Genomic DNA, 23,538 nt, shown 5'->3' with positions numbered 1-23,538 from the left:
CCTGCAGTCCATGGTCTATGAACTCAGTTTCAAGGGCTGCCATTACCTGAACAAATGGCTCTGGCTCTGTAAGTGTTTTGAGGATGCCATACTATTGGGAAGGTTGGTGATGTGATTGCTTATGTAAATACCTTCCTGTTTTCCACAATTATTTAGTTCAGTGCTGTTGTGCTTGTCACAGTTATAATTGTGCTCTGAAAATGCTAGGTAGAAAATCAGCAAAAAAGTAAGTTTAACAAATGTATTTTTTATTATTCTTGCTGTTGTTTATACCATAAAGTGCTATTACAAATAATCAAAAACATACCTTTCCACACATATTCAAATTCTGGACAGAGAAGAAATTTCAGGTCAACTTGGTAAATGGAAACTAAAATTGTAATGACAACTGAATAATCAGCTGGCCTTCCTAAAAAGATGCCAGGACACAAATACCATTCCAAACTTTCTAAGATTCAAACAGAAGTTCAATTCAGCAAAAGTGAAATATATTTACATGTGGGCAAGCTTAGTGCTAATTTGAGAACAGATCAGTAGCACTCATGTCGAGTAGCTAAAATCAATGCCACCATACCCGCACCCGCATTACAGGAAGAGCTTTGTGGTCTATTCTCTACATCATCTCAAAATACTGTATTAAAAATCTCAAAGGGTTAAGAACTGCATCTGAAAAAAATAAGTTGTTCAACAGCAAAGCAGTTCCCAACTGCAGCTAAGACAAAAACTCATAGTGGCAAATCTATCGCTGCAGCCACTCTCAGAGGATATAGCCAATGTGCTTAGTCAAGGCCATAATTTCACCATCGCTTCCAAAACTGTACTTTTTTGGAAGCGATGGTGAAATGAATTAAGATCTTACACTCACAGTGGCTAATACCATTCATTTGGATGTAGCTAGTATTCAGACAAAATCCAAACCTTCCAAAGAAAAACATTCTACTTACTAAAGAAATATCAGAACTTAAAAAGTTATATAAGAACAAATTAATTATTGTAACAAAGCAGATAACGGAAACGTAACTGTTATTATGAACCAAGTGGATTACAGCAAAAAAATGAGTCATTTCCTTAACGACTCCTCTGGTTACTCAGATGATAGATTAGGATCATGCAAAATTCCCAAAAATTTACATCTTGGCACAAAGAAATTACCAAAAAGCTTACATCTCATCATGAAAAAAAAACATGGATATATGGGATCCCTAAAATTCAAAAATGTATTCCCTCCTCTTCTGCTCCCCCCCCCTGCCAATAGTAGAGAGCTTAGATAGCCCAACCTACAACTTGACCAAATATTTATCCACTTGCAGGCAACTCTCCCTCATCTATTAAATATTATCAATACTTTAAAACATTAATAATTAAAAAAGAGTCCAACATTGACAGATTCTGAAATCACAGTGCTTTGAAAGAGTCCCTTGACCTTATTAAGACACATTTCCCCCATGACATAATTCAATTATTCAGAATTATCATGTGTTCTGGTCATTTCTTATGGAAAGGAAAAATATACAAATAGTTGGATGGGACTGCAATCAGTTTCTCCCACTCCACCCCAATCTAACTCACTTCCAGATGAAACATTTTGAAAACAGCACTCAACACAGCCACACTTCAACCAATAATTTGGCTGCACTATGTCGATGATGTGTTTGCTATTTGGCCTCATGGTCTCTATTGGATTCATTTTTATCACATCTTGACAACTAATCCTAAAATAAACTTCGCCATAGAAAAAGAAAGTAACAGTTGTCTTCCCTTTTCTAGATACACTGGTGACTTCTTAATGGCTCATTATTCTTTCCCATTCACAGAAAACCTACTCAAAAAGGATGGTATTTACATAAATAATCACATCACATCCCTTCCAAACAGTATAAATCCCCGAAACACTTACTCCCCGAGGAAGTGTTTTGAGGATTTGTTCAAATGAAACTGAGCTCACAGACCTTCACAATACCTTTTTAGCCAATGGCTGCAGCACATATTAAGTCCTACATGCATCCCCATTCTTCCTTTAGCAAACACACAGGATCACAGAAAAACCTTCTTATCCAATATATTAAGGTACATCAGAAAAATTAGCCAAATTTCTCTGCAAATATTATCTTCATGTCACTTTCGTACCTTCATCTGTTCTCCTAAAGATCAACTTAATCCTCATGCACATCCTGGAGTGCATAAAGTTTCTTGTACCTGCAGTTTATCCTACTTCGGAGAGACTGATAGATCATTTAACATCCAACTTGAAGAACACAAAAATCACATCACCATAGCAAGCTGAGATTAGCAGTCCATGTTATGGGTACTCTTTGACATAGTATTAAATGGAGAAAAACATCAATATTACACAGAAGTCATTATAGGTCTGGGAAACTATTTTTAGCATCAGCTATGAAACACTCTCCTACTCTCAACAAGTGTGATTCCATTAATTTGTGAACGATCCAGAAGACTATTTTGAGACTTGATAACCTGACTTCTCCAAATTAACTTTATAGTTATCTGGCCCACAGAAGGACATTAGCTCTGTTTCAATTACAATTTGAATTGTTTTTCACAGTTACAACTGTGCTTTGGAGAAGCTGGTTAGAAAACTAGTGAAATATTAGTAAGTTTAAGAAATATATTTTTTCCTCTCTTGGTGTTGTTTATATCATGAAGAGCTAGTATGAAAGTTATTACTTTCACATGTACAGAAAATTAAGTCCTCAGACTCCACCCATATAAACTTATCAGCTGAAACTTTCACCAGCAAGCTTCCCCCCCCAGAGTACCAGACTGCATGAGTGGCTGGACACATGCTAGCAGCAGCAGTATTTTGTAATTGTTTTCATGGATATCACCATGTCTTCTCATTCCCTACTGAATATATCTTAACTGATAATTATAACCTCAGGATTGTTACAGACCAGTGCCTTACATGGTGACAATGTGACCCAATGGATCTGGACTCTTCCATCAAGATAATGCTCCATGTCTCAAAGCTTGCACATTGTGCAAGTATAGTTCAAAGAGCGTAGCCAAGTCTCTCTCCTGGTTTGAATCCCATTAAACATTTGTGTGCTCATTCAGAACACAGCATCCACGAGTAAACACCAATGCTTTGCTGAGTCACTGCTCTCTAGGATGTTATTCTCTTCAATTAGTCCAGAATATCTCAAGACACCTTCTATGGTCTAGTGGAATCAGTGCTGAGATAGGTGCAAGCACTTAACTTGCTAAAGGAGGCCTCACACACTACTTGGGAGGTGAACATAATGTTTACGCTCACGAGTGTATTCTGTCTAACTTTGCTTTAAAATCATTCAAGTCTTGCTAGAGATGCTTATTCGTGGTGAATTCTAACAACTGAGAGTCAAGAAACATTTTTTACTGTATTCCATTTTATTTATTTTTTATTTAAAAAATCCTATCTACAAAAGGATGAAAACCTGTAGTACACTACTAGATGAACTAAGGAAAGAAATCTGATACAATTATATATTTAAAAATACTAGTGGACAAACCAGCAATGAATAAAGAGGAATGAAGAAAAATTTGTGCAGTTTAATTAGTAAGGTAGTGTTATTGGCTGATAAATGTTGACAAGCTTTAAGGATAGAATAATAAATGAATACTCAAGTTCATTGAGGAAAAGAGAAATTGGCATTCATTAAATATTGTTCTGTTGTTCTCACCTCAGTTCTCTTACAAATAATAATTATTATTATTACACCCTTCATGGAGTCGGTAGACTATAATAAATTTAGTTTAATCCTTTATCCAAGTGTAAGCAAACAAAGTTTGCACCTAAAAATATCTTCAGGACTGAGATAGACTCATTGTGGGAGGTTCATTCAAAACTGGCAACATATTTATCATATAGAATCTTAAAATCTTAACACATCTTGCATTAACAACACATTCTGGTAATGCATTCCATTCATTGACAGTTCTCCATGTAAAAAATCTACTTCCCCCCTCTTCACAACTCCCACGGATGACCTCTGGTTCTTCCTTTCTCACTTACTCTTTTTATAATTTCCTCTGGATTAATCCGATAAAATCTTCTCACTAACTTAAATGTCTCTATCATATCACCTCTTTTCCTCCTATCCACCAAACTATGCAATCCACATTTCTTCACCCTCTGTCTATAGCCAGCATTCCAAAGTCCCAGCATCATCTAAATCACTCACCTCTGGACCCTCTCCAATGTCTCCACATCACATTGAACACTAGGGGACCAGATCTGAGCACAACAGTCCAAGTACGGCCTGACACCAGTATGCCTTATACAGTGGCACAACCAGTTCCTTATCTCTACATGTTAAGAGTACTTCTTATCATAGCAGCACTATGATGTGCAGCCTTTGCAACACTAGCAATATGCAGTCTAAACTTCAGTCTACTGTCAACCATCAGTCCCAAATCTCTAATCTCATTCACTTCCTGCAATATGGCACCATCTATATAGTACACAGTCTTATATTTCTGCACTCCAAAATGCAAAACCTTGCACTAATTGTATTAAAACTACAACCCCACTCTTTTGTCCAAGAAAAAGTCTATTCAAATCTTGTATATTATTTCTGGGGAAACTCCCATGTTACTCCTCTTAATAAACTATTATAATTACGGCTATTTTGCCTGCTTCAGTTTAGGAGTGCCCCTGTTTAAATGTCATTGGCTATTTACTCACGGATTCTTAGGGCATTGTAGATGTAAATTTACCAAAAAGTATATGTAGCATAAGGAAGAGAAATTTACATATACCTTTTTCTGGGTGTTGCAGCTTTCATCATAGTAGACAGACAAGACAAAGAAATAATGCTAAGAACATCGGAAACAATAGCCATAAAATGTGACGCGAACTCTATCAACGTACACAGGACCTACATAATCTCCGAGGTTTGGAAGCTTCACAACATAAAATTGAGGTCACAACCCCGACCAATAGTTTTTGATAGCACAAACACTTCAAAAACAGAAGCACCTACCCAACCTGACATAGTATCCACTTTCCCAATGTGTTCAGATAACGACCAAGAATGTCGAAACGGACCGCACCCCGTCAACCCCCTTTTCCCCCTTCCCTATATAAAGGTCTGATGATCAATGGACCCGCGACACCGCAAGGTGTCGCAGGTCCATTGATCATCAGACCTCACTCCATTTACAGGATAAGGTGGTCAGCCTTATGCTCCGGTGTATCCTATGGCCTGTAGTGTTGAGTTCTCAAGGCCAGTTTGCCTGCATTGCGGGATGAAAAAACCCCAGAATAAACTGGGGAAAAAACCCTGCTGTCCACGCCCAAGACTGGCTAACTTGGCTATGGCTGAGGAAGATCCTTCAGCTCCTCACGTAACCGACGGGAATCGAACCTAGGACACTCCTTCCCCAGGCATATGGTTGCGAAGCGCACAGCCACTAGGCTAACCGCATGGACAATATTAGCTACCATAAATACTTTGCATCCACATATTAAATTTACTATGGAAATTGAGAGACAGCAAATTATCCTTTCTAGCCATTCTTCTCATCTGTTCACTATCAAGTGATTTAACAACATAAGTGTATATCGAAAGCCCACTTTCACTGGATGCTATCATGTTCAGCAGTCTGTGCACCATCCTTCTCAAAAGACAGGAATTATAAAATCTTTATTTTGACATGCTAACACTATTGTTCGACTCCTCATCAATTACAGGAAGAACTCTTAAATATCAAACAATATATGAAATTAAATAGCTTCTCAGAAAAGACTACATAATACCTGCCTGACTCCTACAAACCTAACAAGGAAATAGTACGTCAAGATCCAATCCCATACATTTTAGCTGTTTCAGAACTGATTTCTAGAATTTTTGCCAACAGAAATCTGATAAATCTGGCTTAGCTCACCATGTAATAGACATAGACCACAATATTCTTTGGTCTGAAACACACCTACTACATCACTGTTGGTACAAATTTGAGCATTTGTTTAAAGAGAGTGCTGAAGCACTGCTTCACTGCCTGAAGTTGAATCGGAATGACTGCCTACTTTTATTGAAAATATGGGAAAGTGATTAGAATAACACATTGTTATTTTTTATTTTTTTATTTTTTGTGATTCAGATCTTTCATAATAGAAGATGAAATCTTTATATATATTAATTTTGTACATGAGAAGTTAAAAGACCTATAAGCACATCAGTGCTGCATGTCGGATGAAGGGAAGGAATGAGATAGAAGCATATTATTATTATTATTTTTTTTTTTGACAAGTTGTTGCAAGTTGTAATTGTTTGGGAATACTTCTTGAAGAAGGCTTTTCCAAAGGACTGAGGGAGTTGGAATAAGAGAGAAAGAGGAGAAGCAGGTTTAGTGTGTTTGCAGTTGTACAGTAAAGGGATACTTGGCAGCTGCTACTTTTGCAGGGGTAACAGAAGGTGGAGAAATGATAGTTGCCTGTTCAGTGGAGCAATGGTCATTGCTCCACTGAACAGGCAAGTACCTGTAGAATAGACACATTGCCAAAACCTTGTATCTGTGAGACAGAAGTTGACATCAGTCAGTAAGAGAAGTATTATCTATTAGTCAAACTGCTCTCCTCTGAACAGCATCAAGAATTTTGAGAGAAGTTTTTAAGTGCTTCACTCCAAACATGTGAGCTATTTTCAAAGCATGGGCAAATATGTTATTTAAGATAGGAGTTAGTCAGGTGTACAATAACATAAGTTAAAGATACCAAAAAATTATATTCTTGGGTTTCATCCTTTATCCAAGTGTAAGCAAACAAAGTTTGTGCATGAAGTAACTTCATGACTAGGCTACTTGTATATGAAGGCTAATGACTTCACATCAATTGTTTTAGTATTTCATAATGTGATGCACATATCCTTACAGACATGTATAATGCTATACATTATGAGAAGGGACACCACCCATACTAGTTTTGACCTTTACTGAAGTCTCATCAGTGAAACCAAGAATATAATTCTTGTCATCTTTAACTTATAGTATATCCAAGTGAAATCTAATCCAGAGCATCTTAGTAATAAGGTGTGACATCTTTTGACTACTTATATATGGAAATATGACTTCTGCATTACTTAAAACCTTGGTATCACTTCTAGATCTGGCTCCAACTGATGAGACCTCAATAAAAGTCAAAACCAGTCTGGGTAGTGGCCCTTCCCATAATGCATAACATTATACATGTCCGTAAGGATATGTGCATTGTATTATGGGATACTAAGACAAATGATGGGAAGTCATTAGCCTCTATATACAAGTAGTCCAGTCATGAAGTAACATTCAAATCAAGGATGAAACCAAGAATTTCTTGGCATCTTTAACTTACAGTATAACCAAGTGAAAAAACTTTCAAAATGTACCATAGTTTCTTGAATGAAAGATAATGCCTAGTTTTTTGAATACTGAGGAGACTATTTATGTGTTTATGCCAGGAAAAAAGCAGAGGTAAGTGTAAGTCCAAGCAGAGAGATCTGATTTTGTCTGGTGATTTGTGTATTCCTGACGGTAAGGGAAGGGATGAGCTGAGATCTCTTTTGCAAGAGAAAAGGCAAGACTACACTTTGGTGGCATTGAAAGTGACCAGATTGTCTTTACCCAGTTGAAGGACAGTATGTAGATTAAGCTTTAAGGCAACAGTTGTAGATGATCTTGATGTTTGTGATGTCTGTGTACTGCATGGTTTGTCAAATGAAAAGACTATCATCTGCATATCTGTGGATAGGACTAGTTGTGGTTTTTGTAGAGGAAAAAGAGAGTGGGTAATAGGATAGAGCCCTCAGTGTTCTATCCTATCACATTGATAGAGAAGTTCGAAAAGGAAACTATCCACCATGATATGTAGTGAATGACCAGAGAGGAAGCTGGCTACCGAATTCCAGAAGGCAGCAGGTAAACCAAAGCATGGCATTTTTTAAAAAAAAAATTTTTTTTTTTTTTATCAGGCATTGATGCCAGACACAGCCCAAAGCTCTAGAAATATCAAAACTGATAGCACAAGTTTTTCTCCAAACCTTCTCATGGCACATATCCAGTAGTGGGTGATGTAAGCTAAGAGGAGGTCTGCTATGGATCTTGAATGGTGGAATCCTTACTGGTAGTCGCTGATTAACTGGTGGACTTCTAGGTAGTGGAGAAGAAGGCTAATGACTTCTTCTCCACTACCTAGAAGTCCTCTTTCTCCATTATTTTAGAGAGGACTGAAGGTCAGTAGCTTGATGGCAGACTTCTGTCTCCCTTTTTTGGAATAGACTAGATATATGATTGCTTCCATGCACTGAGATAAGCTAGCTATATATAACAGACTGTAGAAATAGAAACAATACAGAACATGTGTTAGCTATGGAGCACAATGTTTGAAAACAATATTGTAGATATGCCAGCAGGACCTCAAAACTTTTTAGTGTCCAAGTTATTTACTAATTTTCTGATGTCCTTTTGTTAAAAAACTGCAGGTGTAAGGTGCTCAAATTCCAGTATGGTAAGAAGTGCTTTCCCTTGGTCATCTATGCCAGAGTTTGAGGAAAAGAGCGAAACTAGGAGGTCAGCTTTATCTTTGGGTGAAGTAACAGGGATGCAATCAAGATGAGAGAGAGAGAGGGGGGGTGCAGGCAGAAGTTGTGTCCAATTGCCTTAGCAAGATACCAAAAAGGCATGTCTTTCATTTGGACAGGAGGCAAGCTTTCTGCTGTGGGCATTTATGAAATCCAATTTAGATCTGGAGATGAATGTTTTATATCTGTTACATACTTGGGTATAGGCTGACTATGAAGCTGAGGTTCTTGAAGTGAGCCACCTGCAGTAAGCTGAATTTTTTCTTTGACTCCTTCGATACAGTTTCTGTTAAACCAGGGCTTGGAAAGCAGATGAGGATTTGGGGTAAAATGGGGATGTATGCCTTTGTGCTGATGAATATAATTTCTGTGACTCATTCAGAGCAGAAACAATAGTCACCAAAAGGAGGAGTAGAAATTCCTGAGATCATTTGATTTGGCATCTTTCTAGTGCCAGTGGTCAGGAGTGGTTTGAGGAAGGATGCTCTATGTGAGAAGAAACTTGCACAAGATTGTGGTCTGAATTGCTAAGAGGAAAAGTAACCTCTATGGTGTATTGGGAAAGAGAACTGGTAAAAAAAAAAAGAGACCTAGTATTTGGAAAGTGAAGATGGTTATTAGGAATTCAAGTAGGTTGATGTACGATTTGCATTAGGTCATTAGTTACAGCAAAGAATCCTACCTCTCATCCAGCTTGGTTGTGGTGTTTGAAAAGGGCAGGGAGCCAGTTGGAATTGTGGGTGTTGAAGTTGCCTAGGAAGATGACCTCACTATTTGGATGACTGGATTGTAGATGGCAGAATGTCACTGAAAGAAATGTGAAGAGGTCTGAGTAGTTATCAGAGTTTTAAGAACAGTAAATGCAGCAGTTGAATATTACCAAATGGCGCAAAGAAACCTTGAGCCATAGGAGGTCAAAAGATTCTACATAAGCTGCTCTCTGGCATGCAATGGCTGATCTCATAAAAGCACAGGTGCCGACCTTATGGCAAAAGGAATTGTGAAGTGTATAATTTGGAAATACAGTAAGCAGACAGTAGTGGATGTTGATGCTATTTGAGTTTCTGTCAAAAGTAGGCAGGCAGTAATGGATACAGTAATGCTATTATATAGTATAATATGTGTGCGTGTGTGTATAACATAATATAGTATTGGACAGTAATGTTATTTGAGTTTCTGTCAAAGAAGGCAGACAGTAGTGGATTTTGATGCTATTTGGGCTTCTGTCAAAAGTAAGAGATCTGGTCTGGATGACAAAGTAATGGTAAATGTAATTTATGTTGGTGTTAATGCCACAGATGTGAAAGCGAGTTTTTATTGAGAAGATTCTGGCATGGTTGTGTTGTGTCTTATTTTGATGGGATTAGTTTATGTAGGAAACTCATTTTTTCACTGTTACTGGATGGTTGGTTCATTTGTGGTTAGATGGAAGGATATAGTATGGACTTGCAGTGAGAGGAAATACTCTTGAACATGACATCCGTACAGAGTGACCAGTCTTCTTGCCATAATATGGCCTTGATAGTGCCTCCAATATACCACTACTTGGACTCCCTCTCTAGGCATGATCTGACAGAGTATGTGGCAGTGGGATTGTGCACCACTCGACCAGAATGTCTCTTGACTCATTACTAGCAGGTTCAGGGTTATTTGTTAACCAGTAATGGCTAACTAGCAGCTGGCCTGCAGCACCACCATTTTAACTGATGTACCCTTGAAATGGAGGAGGTTATGGGTTTCTGATTAACTGGTGGACTTCTGGGTAGTGAAGAATAAGGCTACTGATGACTTTCTCCATTATTTTAGAGAGGACTGAAGGGATAATGATTAGTCAGCAGCTTGATGGTAGACTTCTGTCTCCCTTTTTTGGAATAGACTAGAATATGACTGCTTCCATGCACTGAGATAAGTGTTTTGTCTGATGAAGCAAATCACTCACACTACATGGAACAGAGGAGGAGGGGGGGGGATAAATCTGGAGACCAAACATGGAACTTGCCACACCTTCAATAAGCCAGGTGGTGGTATTTCACCAGGTGATGAAAGTTATCTACAACCTAATAGATCCAGTTGGCATTTCCTCCAACTAGAAAGGTATATAGCAGGACCTTTATAGTAGGAATACTTGCTGGTTTTGCCAGAGCCCTCTTTTGTAGGAATAGTTCATACGGAAGGTGAGGTTGTTTTGTCAGAGAGGGACTGTATATTGCATGTTGCCTGCCCATTAGAGGCCCAAAATGTAAAATAAATCCTTGATTGTTATAATATAACTGAAATGGCCTCTAACTTATTATAATAATTATATATAATTATTATAACAATTGTATGTTTATAATATATTATAATATATTATAATAAACTGAAATTTCAGTTTGTTATAATGGTTTTGGAGCTCTTCACCACAACAGGAGCACATGCATATAATTGGTTGAACTAATTAACCATTTAGAAGCATATCACAAAATACATCAAACATAGTTGATTTAAGAATTAATAAAACACCAGTTTAGTGTTAAGTTTTATCGCTTCCATGCTAATACTGGCAGTTCTTTGTGAATCCAAACCCCAAGAAGAATAAAGGAACTGATATATTCAACTACTCTTTATTTCTTTGAACACTGCACCACGATACATTTTCGTGGTACTTGTGCTCTTTAGCTGCTAATCCATTTAAACATGAATTTATTATATAATATATCTATATATGTAAAAAACTCAGTATTTCAGATACTTGTAAATGAAATTCTTAGTAGTTGTTTTTTCATTTGACAAAAAAAGTAATATAATTATAATGAAAAATCTGTAGTGTTTATAGAATTATCCTGTAGATAATTATTACCATTTATTTCAACTGGGAAAGTATCTAATACATGTAAATAATTATATATAACAACCATTGTTCATTCTAAAATTTGTGTATCCTTCATTCATATGACATATGCTTAATCTCATAATTGACCTACATTTAAATATAGCTCTTTTTAACCCTTTGAAAAATTTAAAAGTGAATCCCCAGTTTCAGAAGCACCTGGAAGCATTTCATCCTAATAATATGAATGCATAATTATATTTCTGTAATTGATCAAGATGGCGAAGAATTGTAAATTTATCACAGCTTCTGTATTACTGCTTGGCAATTTATGTTGATTATTAATCATTCATAACAGTTTTATTGTGCATATTCACAATTCATTTTATAACTAACTGAAGTGAGACAGAGCAGTGATTGGTGTTCTACATTATTTATATGATATAACTGATTTACTTGGATGAGAAACACATTTCTTAAAAAATAGATTAAAGGACTATAACTAGAGAGATAAAACTAGAAACACTATTTTAATTAAGTAAACTGCACAACTAGTTTAGTCTTCTTAGAAGACTTCTTCAGGTGCATAACAAACCAACAAACACTGCGAAAGACAAAAAAAAAACCTATACATTAAAGGGTTAACATATTAATGTTTGAAGCTGTTCTGTATATCTCTTCATTGTTGGGATTGCTCATGCGTTCAAGGTCTCGTGAATGCTAAAGTTGGATAGCAGTGAATGACAGTCTGAGAGATTATAGCTGAGGTTAGTGTTGAGATGTACTGGATTGAGGGTTTCTTTAGATTCTACAAGTCTTCTTTCCAGTTCATCATAACATCAAAAGATATTTTCCGATTTTCCCCATTAAACTGGATGAATGATAGTTTCCCTCATTAGCATCAGCAGAATTCAGGACATGGTTTGACAGAGCACTTGCTCTGATTCTGCCATATGTGACTCTCTTTTATGTTCCTCTAGATGTAATTTGATGGATTTTTCCATTTGGTCAAAATAAGGCATGTAACACTTGAAATATCCTGGTATTTACCAAAAATGCCAGGATATTTTGGGCATACTGAGCAAGGAATGGAGTTTAAGTAGAGAAGTGAAAGAAGTCCAGATGTTAAAGTTTCTAAGAACTTTGGCTAATTTTGGCAAAACAGAACTTATATATGGTAACAGGAGCTGTTACTAAATTGAAAAGGCTACCTCTTTCCTTCCTACTCAAGCTCATTTACTCTGTATGGAATCTATTTTTATCATCAACAATATACGAAACCCCCTACAGACAATATCTCTCCAGCAGAATGTCAAACAATAAAAAAACTACAGAGATCCAACTCATAAACTCCATAATTGTACAAACAATCTTCTAAGAACAACTACACAATTTCCTAGAAATATTCGATCTTTGTTTACTTTATCCTGTAATCCCTCAATATATATATATTATCAAAAATTCATAATGAAAATACTCTACTGAGACTAATTGTGGAAGGCATTGATTCACCTACTTATAAACTCTCAAAGTATTTAGCCAAATCCCTAAAATGCTTATTAGGCTTGACCTCTTCTTTCATCAAAAATTCTGTTGATTTTGTTTCAAGTGTCAAAAATATACATACATACATATTCAAAAATAAGAAATTATAGCTAGCTTTGATGTCATTTCCTTCTTCATGAATGTGCTTACAGAAGTTCTTACTCTGTTAAAATATAAATTATCAAAAAAAGTAATGTCTTTATTAACCCACTATGTTAATTTCAGTTTAAAGACACTATGTCCAAACAAAACTTTGGTTTAGCCATGGGTCTTTATCGCCCATACTGGCAAATTTATATTTGGAATCTTTTGAAGAAAAAGCTATCTCTTCATTCCCGTTGAAACCAAGATTGTGGAAAAGATATATCAATGAATCTTTCTAATCTGGAGTCATGGACCTGAGTCTTTAAAAAATTTCCTATACTACCTCAACAACACCTGAAAATTCAGTTTACTGCAGAATTAGAGATTGATGGCTCTCTTCTGTTCCCAAATGTCAAATCCACTCATGTATCTGAGAAATTAAAAATCTCTACTTACAGGAGACCAACACACCAATAGATATCTCCATGCACAGTCCCATCACTATCCGCCTCAAAAACTTGACATTATTTCTATGCTAGGCAAACGTGCTCACTCCATCCTCTATGAAGAAGAAAATATTAACAAAATATTTCAATTTCTTCTTACTTACAACCTTTCAGCAAAATGGTTATTCAAAATAAACAGTTAATAAGTTACTATTTAATCCACCTCCTCGCCATAATGAAGATAGAAATAGTGAAAAAAAGGCTACATATCCCTACCATATATCAGTTCCATTTTGCTAAAATTCATAAAAAAATTTAACATCCAGACTTCTTTCACTCCTCTACTTAAATTCCATTCCTTGTTCAGTCTACCCAAGCAAAAACATAACCTGAAATATCCTGGCATTTACTGTACTTGGTGGAACTGCAACATGCCTTATTTTGGCCAGACAGAAAAATCCATCAAATTACATCTAGAGGAACATAAAAGGGACATCACATATGGCAGAACCAGAGAAAGTGCTCTGTCAAACCATGTTCTGAATTTTGCTGACATTAATCAGGAAAACTATCATTCATCCAGTCTAATGGGAAAAATCGAAAAATATCTTTTGATGCTATGATGAACTGGAAAGAAGACTTGTAGAATCTAAAGAAATTTCCTCAATCCAGTCATCTCAACACTAACTTCAGCTATAATCTCTCAGACTGTCATTCACTGCTATCCAACTTTAGCATTCATGAGACCTTGAATGCATGAGCAATCCCAATAATGAAGAGATATACAGAACAGCTTCAAACATTAATATGTTAAGGCTTTAATGTATAGTTTTTTTTTGTCTTTCGCAGTGTTTGTTTGGTAGTTCCTTCTTGTTACGCACCTGAAGGAGTCGTCTAAGAAGACAGAACTAGTTGTGCAGTTTACTTAATTAAAATAGTGTTTCTACTTTTATCTCTTGGCTTATAGTCATTTAATCTATTTAAAAAAAAAAAAAAACAGGAATAATTATAATTCATCCATCAGTTAGCGTAAATTTGGAAAAAAATTACAATATAAACTATATTTAGAGGATAAAATCAGCAAAGTTAACAAAAATCAATTGCTTAAATTTTTATTTAATGTCTAAACATTTGATTGAGCTACCTTTTTACAAAAATAAACTTATTCTTCTAGTTTTAGGAGACCATTCTCGCTTAAATGTTCTGAATGGGAATCAAGTAAGTTTCTGACATCTTCATTATCCAGTTCATTAAATCCAAGTTCTTTTTCAATTGTGCTAATTTCTTCAATAATCTTAGATCTTGCGTACGATAAACTAACATAGGCTTGAGTTTAAATCTTTAGGTACTTTGTATCCTGTTTGAGATGCTTTAGTTTTAGCTAGGAAGGTTTTCATTGGCATATTCCCCTCCACGGGGGGGGGTAATGAATAGCAATGCTGTAGCCCATGAAGTCAACTGAGGCACGGCCGTTACTGTTACCTCCCAGATGAAATATGAGCCTCTCTAATCGGTGGTGGGGTGAACCTGCCACAGGGTAGAGCCAACGCTGAGAGTTCTTCTCAGTGGCGAGCCTGTTACTGAGGGGAAGGGAACAACGCTGAGTTTTTGATCCTGCAGGTTGCTCGCTGTTGGGTGATCCGGGGGATCTCACGAGTTTTTGGAGAGGTAACCTCGCACTTAAACAGGGAAACCGGTCTGGGTAGTGACCCTTCCCATAATGCATACCATTATACATGTCTGTAAGGAGATGTACTTTGCATTATGGGATACTAAGGCACGTGATGTGGAGCTTTATCCACCTTTACCAAGAGTTGCTCCAGTCCTGAAGATACTTCAGATGCAAACTTTGTTTGCTTACACTTGGATAAAGGATTAAACTAAATATATAATTTATAGTCTAACCAAGTGTAGAGTAAAAAACTTTTAATGTTCATGGTCAAACTGCTCATTTCACTCTCGTGATTCAAGCTATAACTAAATCGACCACATCCTCCATATTTACCTTCTGCACTCAGTCCTTCACTCGGAATAAACCAGCTCACTCAATCTCTTAAAATACTTTTCGTATTAACATTTTACTGGTATTTTTTAAAGGAGATGCTCTCATAAAAATTTAAATTTCTGATGTCTTTGAAATTAGTTTTCATTGTGAAGTAGCTTACTGCAGCTATAAAGAAAGAAGAACATAAATGTGAAATAAGATGTACATATGACATTGAATCTCATTCAGTAAGTAAATCATCATAACATGCCATTGTAACAGGAGTACAGATCAGAATGAATTACGGTAGAATCCTGATTATCCAACATAAACGGGGATCGACAGGTGGTCAGATATATGAAAATGTTGCATAATACAGAAATAGCGGATGCAGGATGAAAGATACATAAGTTAAATGGAGGTTCAGTATAAACTTGGGGTTATGTTTAGAGTTTTTGCAGGAAGCATTTTATAATTTAATGCAGTTTCATTGCAGTTATATATCTGCTTCCCTAATCTTCATTTTCAAAAATGATGAAATTCCTGAGAACTTTCTGATCATTTTTCAGTGTAAATTTTGATCTATCTTATTCCACATCATGTACACACACACACACACACATTATTTTTTTCAGTGATTAAGCCAGCTATACAATCATGAAATTAGGGTCCTCTTCATTAAGTTCCTTATCAGAAATAGAGCTTTCTCTTGCAATATAAGGCCTGATATAGGCATGCCTTTTGTCTCTTTTCTATGTGAGCTAAAGGAGCAAAGCTTCATTTGACTTTTTATATTTACATTTCTTCATAGCTTGTCTAGCATTTATTTATATTAGAGGCTCTATTGGACATCATTTCTCTCACTTGCTTCTTTTCTGCTTCCAGTTGTCAACTCTCTGCATGCCAAATTTGGATGAACTTATCTGCAATTCTCTGATATGTTTTTTATGATCATTTTTCAAGTTTTTTCAATTGAAAGAACCACTTTTTTATTTCGCAAAAAAACAACAACTGAAAAACAAATCATGATCAGAGTTTGTATGATTTCTTAGCAGAAGCAAACAGGTTATTCCTGTGGTGAAATGTGACAGACTAAGGCAAACAAAAGCAATGGTTGGGAACATAGCTCAAATGTGTGCGCATCTGCACACATTTGAGCACTCCAAATAACTAACTACATGAGTACATTAGATAAACTGGAATGCCATGTAAAACTCTACTGCATTTCCAAAGGACCTAAGATTGAGAATGGCAGAGTTTTTATTTCATAACCAAACACAAGTGGTACGGCTGGGTGAAAGACATTCTGTGGAAAAGGAAACATGGGCAATGTTATTTGGAAAGAGAGCTGATTGAAGTCCATAATATTAGAAGGGTGGATAGATTAATTAATCACTTACAGCACATACTTTGGCATTTTGTACAGCTTAATTAGTGGAAATAGAGAAGTAAAATTAGTGTGTGTTGTACACATTGAAGTCTCCAAGGAAGATTTTTTTAATGCTTGATATTTGGACTGCAGAAGATCAAACAAGTCAGAGTGGTTATTAGAATAAAAAGCAAATCTATCCAATGAAATGTGGCAAGGAAATTTTGAGTCAGAGCAGCTATTACATCTGATGAATGCAGAAGTATCAGCCTTGTGGCAGAAGCAATCATGCCGAGTTTAATTTGGCTAGTTGAAGTGTTTATGCCCTCAGTCATCCATAGCTGCTGAGGATTTCTGAGAAATAACACATCTAGTTTAGATTCCAGTATTACACATCTTTATTTTTGTTAAGACTACAAAAGACTGACAAGGTATCATCCACCTTGTCAACCTATGCTTCATTAAGTTCGCATTTTTGAAAATTATGGAGACAACTACCGTGTTTGAATAAAAACTTTAGTTTAATATAACTAAAATCTACATTTGACATTTCGACCTTTATGTCAAGGTCATCTTCTGGAGCATACAACTATACAATCAAACTGGTTTGTTAAAGACACTGACCAACCGCTACAACAATTGTTGGCCTGACCTCTGGTGAAAAAAAATAAAATAAAATAAAATAAAAAATAATAATAATAAATAAAAAAAAATTAAAAAAAAATCTCAATAGATAAAAAAAATACATCAACGCTAGAGTCCTATTATTAGTGTTGTCTACTATATACATATATTAACATCATTCCAGCCAGTTGGTATGGAATGGTTTCTAATACTAGCTAAGGATTGGTTATAGTCCTGGCTTATGCTGGATCTTTCATATTAGGTAGGCTGAATGTGTGCCATCCAGATCCTTGGAATTTTCATGCTGTCTTTGTTGTTGATATTTGGGTGGTTTATCCGGATTTTGCAGGATTCCTTAAATTTCCTTTCGTACCAGGTTTTTGTGCGGTGTAAGGTGTTGAGTGCGTTGTCTGAGAGGCATGCTTCACCATAATGGTTATATTTAATGTGTCTAATGTGTTCTTTCTTGGGTATAGGGATTGTCAGTCCTGTTTCACCAATGTACGGTAAGTTACAGGTGCAGCAGATGCAATAGACTCCAGGACGTGCTAATGGGAGGAGAGGATCCTTAGAGGAGTTGAATATGGTTTTAAATTTAGTAGGTGGTTTAAAGGTGGCATTGGGGTTATAATGTTGTAGGATTCTGTTGATTTTTTCTGATAACCCTTTAATGTATGGGATTGCTATGGTTTTACTGTAATCTAGATTCGTTTTTGTTGTAGTTTTATAGAGTATTTTATTAACAGTATTTTTGTTATAGCCATCCCATACTTGGTGATGGCTATACCCTGAAACAAGAACTAAAAATCACTAATGATTTTTAGTTCTTGTTTCAGGGCTTGCTGGTTAGAGCAAATAGTTGTGGCTCTGTTTTTAAGGGTGTTAATGACTCCATATTTTTGTGATGGGTGGTGGTATGAATTAGCATGTATGTATTGGCCAGTGTGTGTCGGTTTTCGGTAGACCGCGAAGGATAGACTGCCTGACTAGTGTGTCTAGGAACGGGAGTGAATTTTGGTTTTCGATTTCAATGGTAAATTGTATGCGTTCGTGTTGTTTGTTCAGGTGGCTGAGGAATGTGTTTAGCGTTTGTCGCCCATGCAGCCAGATCGCGAACACGTCAACGTATCTAAGCCAGACAGTTGGTCGTAGCGTGGCGGAATCAAGAGCCCTTTGCTCAAAGGTTTCCATGTAGAAGTTAGCAATTGGAGGGGGGATAGTGGTGAGCCCATGGCTGTACCTTTTTTTGTAGGTAGAATTTGTTTTGCCACACGAAGTAACTGGACTTTAGTACGTGGGCAAAGAGGGCCGTAATGTCGGGCGGAAATTTGTTCTGTAGTAGGAGAATTGTGTCATTGATGGGGACATTAGTGAAAAGGGTAGAAATGTCGAAACTGACTAATAGGTCGTCTTTGTCGAGTGTTATGTTTTTGATTTTGTTTATAAAGTGTTGTGTGATTTTTATGTAGGAGGGGGAATGACCTACCAACTCCTTGAGTGTTGTTGCTAATTTCTTGGCTAGGTGGTAATTGGGACTCTATTCCGTCCACGATTGGTCGAAGGGGTACATTTTGTTTGTGTATTTTTGGAACCCAATATAATCTGGGGGGGGGGGTGTAGTGGGGTTTGAGTTTTTTAACCGTGTCTGGTGGCCAAGAAGTGACGGACTTGAGTAGTTTTCTGTTTTATCCTTTATCCTTTTTGTTGGGTTATAATTTACCATTTTATATGTGTTGTCATTGGCTACTAGTTGATTCATTTTAAGTACGTATGTTGACCTGTCAAGGACAACAATAACGAAAGCGGATAAAGGCAATGCAACTGTTGTCCTTGACAGGTGAAGCAGAACTCTCAGACCATGCACTCAACACCTTACACCAAATCAACTGGAAAAGCACCTGCTCCTTACACCGCACAAAAACCTGGTATGAAAGGAAATTTAAGGAATCCTGCGAAAACCTGATAAACCACTGAAATATCAACAACAAAGACGGCATGAAAATTCCAAGGATCTGGATGGCGCACATTCAGCCTACCTAATATGAAAGATCCAGCATAAGCCAGGACTATAACCAATCCTTAGCTGGTATTAGAAACCATTCCATACCAACTGGCTGGAATGATGTTAATATATGTATAGAGTAGACAACACTAATAATAGGACTAGCGTTGATGTATAATTTTTTTATCTATTGAGATTTTTTTATTTATTTTTTATTTATTATTATTATTATTTTTATTTTTTATTATTTTTTTTCACCAGAGGTCAGGCCAACAATTGTTGTAGCGGTTGGTCAGTGTCTTTAACAAACCAGTTTGATTGTAGTATAGCTTGTTTCCTGTGTATAGTTGTATGCTCCAGAAGATGACCTTGACATAAAGGTCGAAACGTCGAATGTAGATTTTAGTTATATTAAACTAAAGTTTTTATTCAAATACGGTAGTTGTCTCCATAATTTTCAAAAATGCATTCGGATCACTGTGTAAGCCTAAAAGAAAGGCTTCATTATGTTCCTTTGTTTCTTTTATGATGGGTAATATCAAACAGTTAATTACAGCACTTAATTATTATAGGAATAATAATCACATTATTATTCCTATAATATCCCATCTGTTTCTTCCATTAAATAATAATAATAATAAAAAAAAAACACTAGTGATAATCAGCATCTGAGTATCCATACCAGATTAACAATTCAAATGTCTAAACAAATAGCCTTTGCTCTTATGATCATTTTAAAAAAAGTACAACTTACATTATCAGTTTCTTTTCCTGCTGGCTTGCATAAAAATGAAAAATATCCATATGAGATTTAATTTTAAAAAAGTTAATGGCATATATTTATGAATCTTGTACATAAATATTTCTAGTAAGCACCTTATTCTTCTTTCTTCATGTAATATATGCTTTTGGGAGCGGAAGGGAACACATAATTAAATAACACCACCCATATATCAACCTATAACACCCATAATTACAATACTTTAAAATACAGTTAAGCAAATTAGACAGTCATTATCATTCGAAAATTTTCTCTCAAAATTTAAATTAAAAAGTCTTATCAGAAGAGTGATATCCAAATGGGACTGATGTTTCAGATAAGGAGCTTTATGGTTGTAAGTGCTTCTATATGAAATGCATCAGTTGTAACTAATATGGTTTCGCTCCTGAAACAACTCTGAAAATGATCCTGTTTAATAAGAACCCACTTGGCAACACAATTATGGCAATAGCATCACTGAAAGGCCTGGTTGGCCGAGTGGCTAGTGTATCTGCTCTCCAGCCAAGGGGCTGCAGGTTCAATTCCTACCATGTTTGTGATTGTCTGTAGAAATGCTAGTGGTGGTGGCTGGCAGTAGATGGCGAGTTCATTGTAGTTGGATTGAGTGGTGGAGATGGAGAGTTGTGGAGTGGGTGCCTTCCCTCGATGAGTCTTTGGACTCCCTGGAGGTGTCATATAATAATAATAACATTTCTGTTAAGGAAGAGAATGGGCAAAGGCTGTTTTAAACCCGATGGAGGTAAGCATGAAAATGGACAGTCTATAAAGCCAATACAATAGAAAATTTTTGTAGTGAAGAGTCATGGGTTTTGCCAAAATATAAAAGATATCAACGCCTATGCTGCAAAACACAAGCCATTCTGTCTGTGGGAAAGATATTTAAAATCTGGTGAGGACCACTTAAAGAATTTCACTGTTATTCATAAAGACAGAACTGGAGATGGTCCTGAACATGGAGAAACAATCCTAGTGGGTAATCATACTTCTTTCAAACATGTCTAGCTTAATATAGACCTCGAAGCAGTAATCAGTCACTTATCTGCAAAATTTTTTATTAAATATATTTTTTTCATTTACCCTTAGAATAAAAGGGGTTGCGAGTTAAATCAGATCAAACTTGATAATATTATATTGCAGCTGTCTCGTCCCATATTTCTTCTGGGTGGGTAATGGACACAGCACTCTGTGTGATAGTGCCAAGATGAATGGAGAAGACTGTATTGTTGAGAAAATGACAATCATATGTTTCCCTTCTTATTAATACACTCAGTATCTTCTTCCATATGCCACCCAATGGTATTCTGCAATAGATCTTTACAATCTGTTTCCTAGCCATTTTTCCACTGCTCATGCAGGATATTGAAGAGAATATATATGAAAGTGATCATTTTCCTGGTATTTGCATAATGTCTTCACAAGAACTCCTACGTGGATGTCCATGTGGAAAATTAACCAGAATGATTGGAATAGGGATGCTTAAAGGTAAAAGCTGTATAACTGGGAAAAGACCTCCAATTAGTCTTTTGCGGAATGCCAAGAACTGACCAAGGCTTCTGATCTAACATCCAATCCTCATCTTCTCATGGTGCACCCTGTTAGGTATCTATGTGGATACTGAACGAATGAGGAGGGGCTGGCATTTAGGATTTAGCCAATCAAACTGTATCCTTATTGGCTTATACCATAATATAAAATAATATACAACATGACAGAATTTTATGCTGACTGGGAGTGTCACCCAGTCGGTGATACCCCCAGGTGAAGGAATCAGGGTACTGAAACACATCCCAATTCAATATCAGCAGAGTTCAAGATTGGTACTATCAATGTAAGAAGCATTAACAGAAAAGAAATTGAACTTGCACAAGAATTGGATAAGTACCAGATTAACATAATAGGCTTGACTGAAGCAAAGAAGAAAAACAGGTGAGATCTTTCTAAGCAACAAATACAAAATGTTATATTCAGGCAATAACAATCACGGAAAAGAAAGGGTAGCTACAATAAATATGAGAATAATAATACTGAATGCAGACAACATCAAATACAGTGATGTGGGCAAATATAAGAATTAGGAATTGAACAATGAGACTTATTTGTGCCTATGGTCCCACAGCAGATTATACTGAGGAAGAAATAGAGGAATTTTTCAAGGTATTAGAAAAGGTAACTAACATAATGAAATAGAAAAATTGGTCCTTGTTTGAGATCTAAACAGCAGAGTAATAAATGATTACCAGACATAAGAATGTTTTAGGAAACTTTGAGAAAAGAGCAAAGCTAATAATAATGATAAGTGTCTGCTAGATTTCTGTTCAGGACATGGACTAGTTATTACTAATATAATGTTACAACATAAAAATATGTACAAATTCACATGGAGAGAAGATGCAAGAAATAAGAAAAATCTCACTAACTATGTCATAGTTGGTAGCAATGTTTTTCTACCAGTTCAGGACACAAGAGTATACCAAGGATTTGAAATGGGAAGTGATCACTATTTAGTTTGACTATAAACAAATTGAACACACAAATGAGTTGGAAAACAAGAACCAAACCTTTGAGACTCATTGGCAAACCTGAAGAAAATATTGATTGATTCAGCCGGAGAAGCATGTGGTGAAGTTGTCTGTATAGATAGAAAAATCAGAACTCCAAGGTGGACTCAGTAAATTAAACAGGCAGTGAAGGAAAAGAAGAAAGCATATCAAAAACTTCTGGCAGGTAAGTCAGCATGTGCTCTTAGAGAATACAGAGAAAAATGCAAGAAAGCAAAGCATCGAATAAAACTAGCTAAACAAAAGGCATGGGAAGACTGGTAAGAACATAGATATATGAAGGCTATTGAAAAAGCTTAGAAATGAAGGAAAAAGTACTGTGAAAAGAATCAGAAATGATAAAGGTGATATGAAAACTGCAGATAAAGATATTCTAGATGTCTGGAGTAATTATTATTATGATATGGACACCTCCACAGAGTCCAAAGACTCATCACAGGAGACCCAATCTATCATACTTCTCCTTGAACCCATTAACAGAAAAGCACTCACAACTAACTCTGGCAACCTATTCCTCTTATTCACCACTCTCCAAGCAAAAAAATCTATTCTTCACAACCCCTACTGACCACACCTTTATTCAACTTCCAGGGATGACCCCTTGTTCTGGTCCCTCTAGCCAAGTGCTGAAACATTTTCCCCTGCATCTATCCTATAAAATCCTATAAGCAACTTAAATGTTTCTATCATAAACCGCTCTTTTTCTCCTATCAACCAACTTCTGCAATCCACACATCCTCAATCTATCCTCACAGGGAACATTCCTCAGGCCACTCATCAT

The 23,538-nt window shown here is 36.3% G+C and overlaps 1 protein-coding gene across 2 annotated transcripts in view; it reads right to left on the bottom strand.

Annotated features, from left to right (window-relative positions):
* The window catches only part of LOC150100462 (integrin alpha-PS2-like), a 511,813-nt gene that overhangs the window by 30,828 nt on the left and 457,447 nt on the right, over positions 1-23,538 (bottom strand). Inside the window, exon 28 of one of the 2 annotated variants that reach the window (XR_016549302.1) lies at positions 9,238-9,362. The exons of the other annotated variant lie outside the window; for it this stretch is intronic. The gene's annotated coding sequence lies outside the window, so the exon portion shown is untranslated. The remainder of the gene's footprint in view (positions 1-9,237; positions 9,363-23,538) is intronic. 2 annotated transcript variants of the gene reach the window in all.

Source organism: Typopeltis vanoorti, chromosome 13, assembly GCF_054136105.1.
Source record: "Typopeltis vanoorti isolate ZY-2024b chromosome 13, IOZ_Tvanoo_1.0, whole genome shotgun sequence".
NCBI classification, from domain to species: Eukaryota; Metazoa; Arthropoda; class Arachnida; order Uropygi; family Thelyphonidae; genus Typopeltis; species Typopeltis vanoorti.
Note: the sequence above shows the minus strand (reverse complement) of the source record. Positions and strands in the feature narration are given on the sequence as shown.